The sequence below is a fragment of the Cydia splendana genome, chromosome 8 (genome assembly GCF_910591565.1).
Source record: "Cydia splendana chromosome 8, ilCydSple1.2, whole genome shotgun sequence".
Classification (NCBI taxonomy): Eukaryota; Metazoa; Arthropoda; class Insecta; order Lepidoptera; family Tortricidae; genus Cydia; species Cydia splendana.
In genome coordinates, this window is record NC_085967.1 from 15173015 (window position 1) to 15182023 (window position 9009).

The window sequence follows — 9009 nt, forward strand, 5'->3', positions numbered from 1 at the left end:
AACGGCTGTATTCGTTGGACCGAGAAAGAGCAGACAATATACAGGGTGATTTCGGGGTCGTGAGCCAGAACCACTCTTTCTGACTCTGTAAATGATCCACATTAACATATGGTAGTATTTGATTAAAATAGAATTAGTTAAATTTTTCTTATTCTTCAAGTAAAATTAATGTTGTACAAAGTAATTATGGTCACCCTATGACTTTTGACATACGCTGTATGGAAAGCGACAAGACGTCACATTGAGTAGGGTGACCAAATTGTATGCAAAAAAGTTTTTTCCTACTTGTCATCTGGAAAATAATCATCATTATTGGTGATAAATAATAATTAACAACATCATTAGGCTCATCTTTGAATTCTGTATGATGTCTGGCTCGCTTGCTCCACGACCCCGAAATCACCCTGTATATTGATAAATATGAAATAATAGGGAATATTTATAGCCATTTATTTAAAAAGTTGAATATCCGGGAACTTGGCATTTTCCGGTCGATATAGAGCTACTTGTTTTAAAAACTGATAAAAAATACATACGACTGTTTTTAGATGTATTTTGAATACAGATATTTTTTTGTAGAATTTATTAATATAGTACCTACATTGATTCGAACCCGGGATCTCCAGCTTCATAGCCTGGCTGAAAAATATTTGCTGTAATATTAAGAAAGGAAAATGGGGACTACATTCGTGTGGAGAAATAGTCTTTCACTTTCCTCTTAAGAATAACTCCTGAACTCGATACCATTGTATTGTTTTAGTAGCGCCCAAAACAACTCTAAAGCGGGATTTACATTACGACATTTTAGTGTCATGCATTTGGAAATCAGTTTCACGAAAGTAGTTTCGATGTATGCGAAAGTAATTTCGTGAAATAATTAGTAGAGATGCAACGGATAGTTGTTTGGCCGGATACCGGATACCGGATATTCGGCAGGACCATCGGTCGAATATCCGGTATCCGGCCGCCGAATATTCGGCCAGCGGAACTATACCTACATTTCGGTTTTTCAGGTGCGCATTCTGCAGGTTTGACCTGTTTGCTAGTGAACGTTCGCGCGGACTCATTTCTAGGTTCGAAAAGAGTGCGCGTGCAAGTCAGTGGAATGTTTAAATTGTTTAAAAATAATAATTAAGTCCGACTATGACCGTCTCTGTTTCTTAAATCCAATTTGTTTACTCCAAAATCAAGCAATGTTACTATCCGGTATCCGGCCGGATAGTAGGTCATTATCCGGTATCCGGCCGGATAGTAATTTAAGGGGCGGATAGGCCGGATACCGGATGGTAACCGAATATCCGGTGCATCTCTAATAATTAGTGTCGTGAAATCCACGGTATCGCAGTGACCCCATCAGCGTCAACTCTACAAGTCCGCACAGCGCAGGCATTTTCTTTTGCGACACTAATTTTCACGTCGCATTTGCACTACGAAATTTGTTGCATGCTGGCTGACACTAATTTCACCAAAAAATTGCGCAAGGCACGAAATTGATTTGCTTTCATGAAATTAATGCATGCATTACGAAAATATTAAATTACACGTGAAACTGTTGGTAAAAATAATGTCAAGTTCATGAAATTAATTTCACGCCACTAATTTCGTAATGTAAATCCGGCTTTAAACCAAAAGGTGCGTCAAGAGCCCAGACACGGGCCCACGAATTCAATTAGTTTATACCATGGTATAATAATATACTCCGCCTGGTACTCTATTCCGAGATTCGCGTATGACCTAACTGACACGGGCCTACGTCATCATGCTGTTTACAGGTTCTCAAACTTTAAAATGTGGGAGAATTTTAACCAACGGTGAAAATTATTTTAACGGCATTAATTTTAAGTTATTCATGTAGAAACATAGTAAAATAAAACAAATCTAATGTACATATTAAATTAAACTTTATTTATCTATACAAGACAAACGTTTGAAAAACTAATTCACAGTTACACATTAATTACCAAGCTTACGACGTGAAAAGTTTGGAAAACACTGCGACTGCTGACACTGAGCGAGAAGGAAATAACAATTAACACGCGTTCGACAAGGATGACGGTCAGGGCATGAAGTTATCTAGATCCGAATTGTCAAATGTGACAGCGCTATCCTGTGTTGCCAGTAATGTAAACAGAATTACCCGAACGTCTGAAATTTCATTCGTGAATCGGAAGATATTGCTAACGAATAATTAAAAATGACGTGTTATTGTAAAATTTAAGATAAAATACATATAAATGAAAATTATAATATTATAAAGAAATATTTTAACTTATTAACCATAGGTATAATGTACCCATGTAACATGTTATGTTGAAATAAAGTGGCAATGTTATTGTGACGTAGGCCCGTGTCACTCTGGGAATAGAAGACCATGTTTTATTAGACCATGGTTTATACTGGAGAGATTGATAGAGCGGGATATTGGTGTCATTCGTCACGGATATTAATTGGCGCCTTTATTAGGCCCATGTGTTAACCACGCTGGGGCAATAAACGTGGGTGCGTAGTACAATCGATCGATCTTAATATCGGGATTTCAGACATTTTCAATGCGTAATGATGATTGCGCGATATCAAAACTAGTTTTTCTAGAATCAAACATACCTATACTCTGTATCTTTAGGTATGTATTTAAATAAAAGTAAACAAAATCTACCCTCAAATGGCTCCTTATGCTAGTTGAGGGTAGATGAAAACATTACATGATCAAATAATGTGGGTTAAAGTCAGGTCAGGTCGTTCAGTGACTAATCCAGGCGGTTTTGTATTTGGTCGGTTAACCAATAAATGTTGTAACTAAGAACCCGAAAATTTACAAATTGTTTACTTTTATTTAAATACCCAAAGATACAGACTGCTAAAGACATCAAATATCTTACGCACGACAAATAAGTATTTATAAAAATTAGTAAATTACGATACAAGTGCGAAAAGTAGGAAATTTGCAACGAGTGGCGATAAATTAAAACACGACCGAAGTGAGTGTTTTAAATCGTCACGAGTCGCGAATTACCTTTTCACACGTTTTACAGTACATATGACCTTTTAAATTTTCGACATACGCACGTATAGTCCTAGTTAAGTAGTTACCGCACTAGGGCGGTAAATTAGGGCCATAATATGTATTGTAAAAAGTTGTAAGACATTCTGCTCAATACCGTAAGACTTTTAATTAATGCAACGAAACGAAAAACGATTGCCAATAAAGAGTACTGTTTTATTTTTATCCAGCATGATGAATATTGAAATTAAATGTGTATATTAGGAATTCTGAATTCACCTTTTATTACTTTATTGTTGAGATTATTTTCATCAGACATGGAAGATAAAAGGGATCATAATTAATCATATTTATGTTTCCGAGTGGTAGTCAGCGGTATTATGTCCAGCTAAAATGTTGGGTTATTTTTACGACCAACAATCCCACGCACTGGTTATTTGCATTCAAATGTGCTTGGTGCAAATCCGCCTGCATTTTTTTAAACAGGATTAATCATAACTAATTTAGCAGTTAGTTTTTATATTCTTCTTCTTCCTTGTTTCCTCATGACATGACCACATGAGGTCGTTATTTTGTGCACCAAAGCTCTCCATTCTGCACGATTTTCGATTTTAGGTCATACAATTACAAGTTTTAATTAAAGTAGTAATAATGTTTTCACCACACCAGCTCGGAAAGGCTTACTTTGCACTTCAAAAACTGATAGCAAAGTTGCATTTTATTCACATGTGAGGCAAAGTAATCAAATGCTAATTTTGAGTTGTTTTCTTATGTTTGCTGGTAGAATTGACTTTTAAATGATGATTTTGGATGATAAATATTTAATAACATTCATTTGGATTTGATTTGGTTTGATTTTGTTTGATATTTTACATTTCATATTTGCTTCGGGTTGGTGTGGTGAAAAATCTTGTGTTTCACTCGGGGGCAAATTTTGTTTAACCCTCGTGCTTTGAAACCCTCGCAACGCTCAAGATTCCATTTTTCGAACCACTCGCTACGCTCGTGGTTCAATTTTGGAATCTTTCGCTTGCTCGGGTATCAATATTAGCACGAGCGGTTAAACAACAACTTTGCCCCCTTGTAAAACAAATAACTAAAGTTAACTACGAGTAGGCAGCAAAGCTATTAGCTTGGCACCATTGTATACACATTTGTACGCAAGGGGGCTAAGCTAAAACTTGGGCTGACGGTAGATGAAAACGTGTAGGCTTTTCATTAATAATTAAACTTAATAAATTAACAACTAAAATAATACCACCGGAACTTAAATCTAATAATATCCCTTTCTGTGTACTTCCCACTAATTTATGAGGTTTCCAGTTTCCTATTGTTTCTGGAGCCTTTGTATTATATTAATATTATAAATTTTGAAAGCGTGTTTATTTATGTATTAATATCGTCAAATTCTTAACATTGCTAATATGCTAACTTCACGCAAGTGTGGCTTATACGAGCAATTAGTTTATTAGAATATTTAATAATATATTTAGAAACGCTTCTTGTGATAATGTAGTATGTATTTATAACACTATACACCTTATAAAACAAAGTCCACCGCCGCGTCTATCTGTGTGTTTGTATGTTCGCGGTAAACTCAAAAACTACTGAACGGATTTTCATGCGGTTTTCACCTATCGATAGAGTGATTCTTTAGGAAGGTTTGTGTATAATTTGTTAACCCGTGCAAAGCCGGGGCGGGTCGCTAGTTATAAATATATCACATGAGTTAATTTCTTTCAGTAGGTACATAGTGTGCAAAACTATAACTCTAGTTAGTACCTATATACATGTTTATTTTATGTTTTGTTCAATAAACAAATCCAATCAGAGCAATTTAGAAAACTTGTCGCAACTAACTAGCAGGTTATTCATGTAAATCATGTAACAAATCAAGAAACCATAAATAAGTTTATATTAAACTAATACAAGTTTCGATAAGTTCCAAATTGTGGCAATGTATAGAACGAATATATAGAATTAGAAATATATATTTAGTTAAACCAATTTACGGTATTTCGCTTGTAGATTATTTGTTATAAGGTTTGCTTCTTCAACCACTGTTTAGCAGCAAAATTACATGGGTCTTTTAATAACAACTTTCTGTATTTTTTTCACGATCGTCGTCCATTTATTGTCCATAGATGCAGCGGGGCAATTTCGACTGCGGGTTAATTTCAATTAATCGAAATATCTTCCAAGTTTTACATCATTAATCTAGAATGCCATATAATGCCAATAAATATAATGCCGTGTTCAGATAGCGAAAAATATGTGTTGTGTGTATTGTGTGAGACTCTAGTTAATAATGTTAAACATGGAAGATATTTCGATTAGTTGAAATTATCCCGCAGTGGAAATTGTCCCGCTGCACCTTAGTTTAAATAATCTAAAATAATTTACTCGTAATTAATTTTCACTTGTAATCATAATTTAAAGACGCCATTATTATTTATAAAAAGTTATCCTTCAAATCTTAGAAGTGGCAAGCTGTAAACAACTTTTATGAGCAATTAAGAGCTTCCCTAATACTGTCTTATTTATTTTAAGAGTCCGATACGCATTAAGATGCAAGGTGAAAAGCTCAATAAAAGCTTTATGGTGCTGGCACTGGCAGGTGCCATGCAAACTTATGTTGTAAAAGCTACGGTAAATATTTTCTTTTGTGGACTCGTTGGTTGAGAATTATTACCGCAATATTTTAGTTGAGTCGAGTTGAGTACGTATTTGTAAAGTCAGCAAAAGTTATGGTTATGAAATGAAATGAAATGAAAAGCATTTATTTTCAGGCTACTAAGCTTACTACTAAGCTTAACTAAGTTTTAAGCTTTACTAGGCTTTTATGACTACACGAGATGCAAGCATTTTATGTTTTAAAACTGTTACTATTTTATAACACTTTAAACTCTCGCGTTTTGTACACATATTTAATTAAACATTAAACCTAAAAACATTAAATTTGCAGCTACCCGGCAAATTTTTTTGTCTACCCCGAACATTTTTATAAACTAATTTCGGGTAGTTTAGTGGTGTTTTATTAATATCTCCGTTGACATTTGTTGGGACGTCAGTCTTTCCGTGACCACAGCTGGTGCAACTCAGCTGAAACGTCGGAATTAAAGGTAAAAACAATGAAATTAATCGCGGTAGACCCGTTTGTGTAATTAAATATGTGTTACTATTTTACTTGACATACAGACATATTTTTTGACAGCAATTATTTTAGTAGGTATTAGTGTTTGATTTAGTTCATGCGCTGTTGCCCACCCAAACCCATTCCCAAACTTAGTTATAGATAGTACTAGCGACTTGCCCCGGCTTCGCACGGGTTACAAAAAACCTTAACAAATTATACACCTGAACCTTTTTCAGTAAATCACTATTCATAGATGAAAACTGCATGAAAATCCGTCTAGTAGTTTTTAAGTTTACTGCGAACATAAATACAGACGCGGTACGGGGAACTCTCTTTTATAAGTTCTAGTGATTGTTATTCAAAACATTTGTATTCATATGAAGAGACGCATAATTCTTTATAATACTTCAGCATCAATGATAGTAAGTATATAGACAAGTGTTTTCTTAAGTAACTAGTTGTCAAAACTTGTTTTAAATAGAAAAAGGGTACGCTTGCTTACACCCTGTCAACAAACTAGTACAAGTAGTACACAATATACTCTCCAACAAAGGACTAGCCCTAAATTTCTTTACTTTTACATAACTAGACTCCCATTCATAAAGAAATTACTATGAAAATGTAGTAATTTGCGGTCCAATTCACACTGGAACCGGTTTTGCCCCTGATTGTGGATGAAAGCTTTCATACTTAGAGCACAATCGGTGCATTGGTAGCCCTGAACTTGACATACTTTCCCACGATATTGGATGGTGTACCTATTTTTAGCATAGAGTTAAAAACCGTTCGAACTTCACTGTTATCTGTGCGTCAAAAAAAATCCGATAGGATATGATTAATATGAATGAGTTTACTGTGCACATATATTATTTTCTGTTTAACTAACAATTAATTTTAATTGATTTACGGGCGTTGGAATGATCATTCCTAGAATTTTATTGAAACAAAAAAATATAGGTAGGTACTGATTTTTATGTTCAGACTATTTTGTTAATAACTTTTCAATTATATTTAAATCCAATGTCGACTTGCCACAACATATTTTATAACGCACCTACTTATATTCAGGTAAAAAGGTGTTTCTCTTTCTGTCTGAAAACGCAAAACCAATTGTCATATAAGTAATAATTCACCCCCTTCTTCATAAAACTTTACAAGTATTATTTAGTAATTTTTTATATCCCTTTCTTACAAATACATAAGTCAAAATGTCCGATTAAGACAAACAATTAATAGTTGTTTGGGGCTTGTCGCGCGTTTATGAATAACGCTAAGAGTCTTCTTGTAATTCTTACCGTAATTTTAAGAGCTATTCATGAGAATATTCTTTCGTGTATATAATAAACAAAAATACGAATAAAATATTTTCATTGCTCATGCTCTGAAAGAGGGTCATTGTTGTTCTAAAAGGTGTGCAGAAAATGATTTTTTCAGCACTAAATAGAGCATTTTAGGTTCCAAGTACGATTTTATTTAATTTTTTAGGATAAGCAATTGAAATTTGGATATAAATGGATTTGTTATATAATTTCCATTCTGATATTTGACTCCCCATTCCATAAATAACGATACTTTTGCCTAAATTGGTAATTGAAAGTACCCTCAAAAAATACTATAAAAATGTATACTTAGTCATGTTTAAAAAAACACATGCATTTTACTTTCCTCGTATTCGAAATGAAAAGTAGAGTGTTTAACTCGGGTGAAAGGCATCGTTCAGCCTCGGACTATTACCTCGGCTGAAATGAGTGCCTTTCATCCCTTGGTTAACAATCTACTACAGCCCACGTAGCCGACTTTCGCCAGCTTGAACCGGCATTACAAAAGAACGTGTACCTGGTACTTTGCCGAAGGAAACGCTCATTTTATTGGGCCACAAAAGCGAAGAGTGCATCTGTATGATCACTTCTTATTGCAGGTGCATAATTCAATCAACTTATATTGAAAACTAGCGACCCGCCCCGGCTTCCTACGGGTTAACAAATTATACACCTAAACCTTCCTCAAGAATCACTCTATTGATAGGTGAAAACCGCATGAAAACCCGTTTAGCAGTTTTTTTGTTTATCGCGAACAAACATACAAACACATAAACAGACAGACGCGGCGGAGGACTTTGTTTTATAAGGTGTAGTGATGATTTTTTTATTATTTTTAGAAGAGTATAAGTTTGTAATAATTTTCCGGTTTTAAAAGTTTTCTTGCTCTTACGAAGCGTCAAATTGTTTTTGGAAACGAATTCAAGGATTTGTTAATTAGAATATTAATCATCATCAGAATAATTACCTACCTCCAACTGGAAACAGACCACCTTTTGCGCATCTGTATAATGCCTTTTACATTAGGATTAGAACACGCGACTTCATAGGCAGAGACACTATTAACTAAACTAATTCCAAGGTAATTTAGTCTAAACACACAATACCCACCATATTTATATAAGGGTATACAATCAACTATTTCGATTCAAATGGGAAATGATCCCCGGCCGGCCTTAAAATCCGATTTATTAAAGCCTACATTTATCAGGGTCTGATTTATTTTTCCTCTACGCCGCCCCCGTTCGGACACTAAATTTAGGTCATATGTAGATAACTTCGCATGACAAGCATTATGAATCATATACCCAGCAGTTTCTAACTTTTGAGCCAATGGCAAAATCTTAATAAGTGCTACGTGAAATGTAAGCATTCAGTTGCATCCATATGTGTGGTTGTGTTCTTTCTCTGCATTTCTAAAACACAGTTCAGTTACAGTATGTAACTGAACGAAAAGCAATTACTCAAACCCGTTAATGTTTAGATCATACTAAGCAACTTTTACTATGGGACCAACCCCGAAATCGCGAAAAAATAATTGACTCTCCCATAGG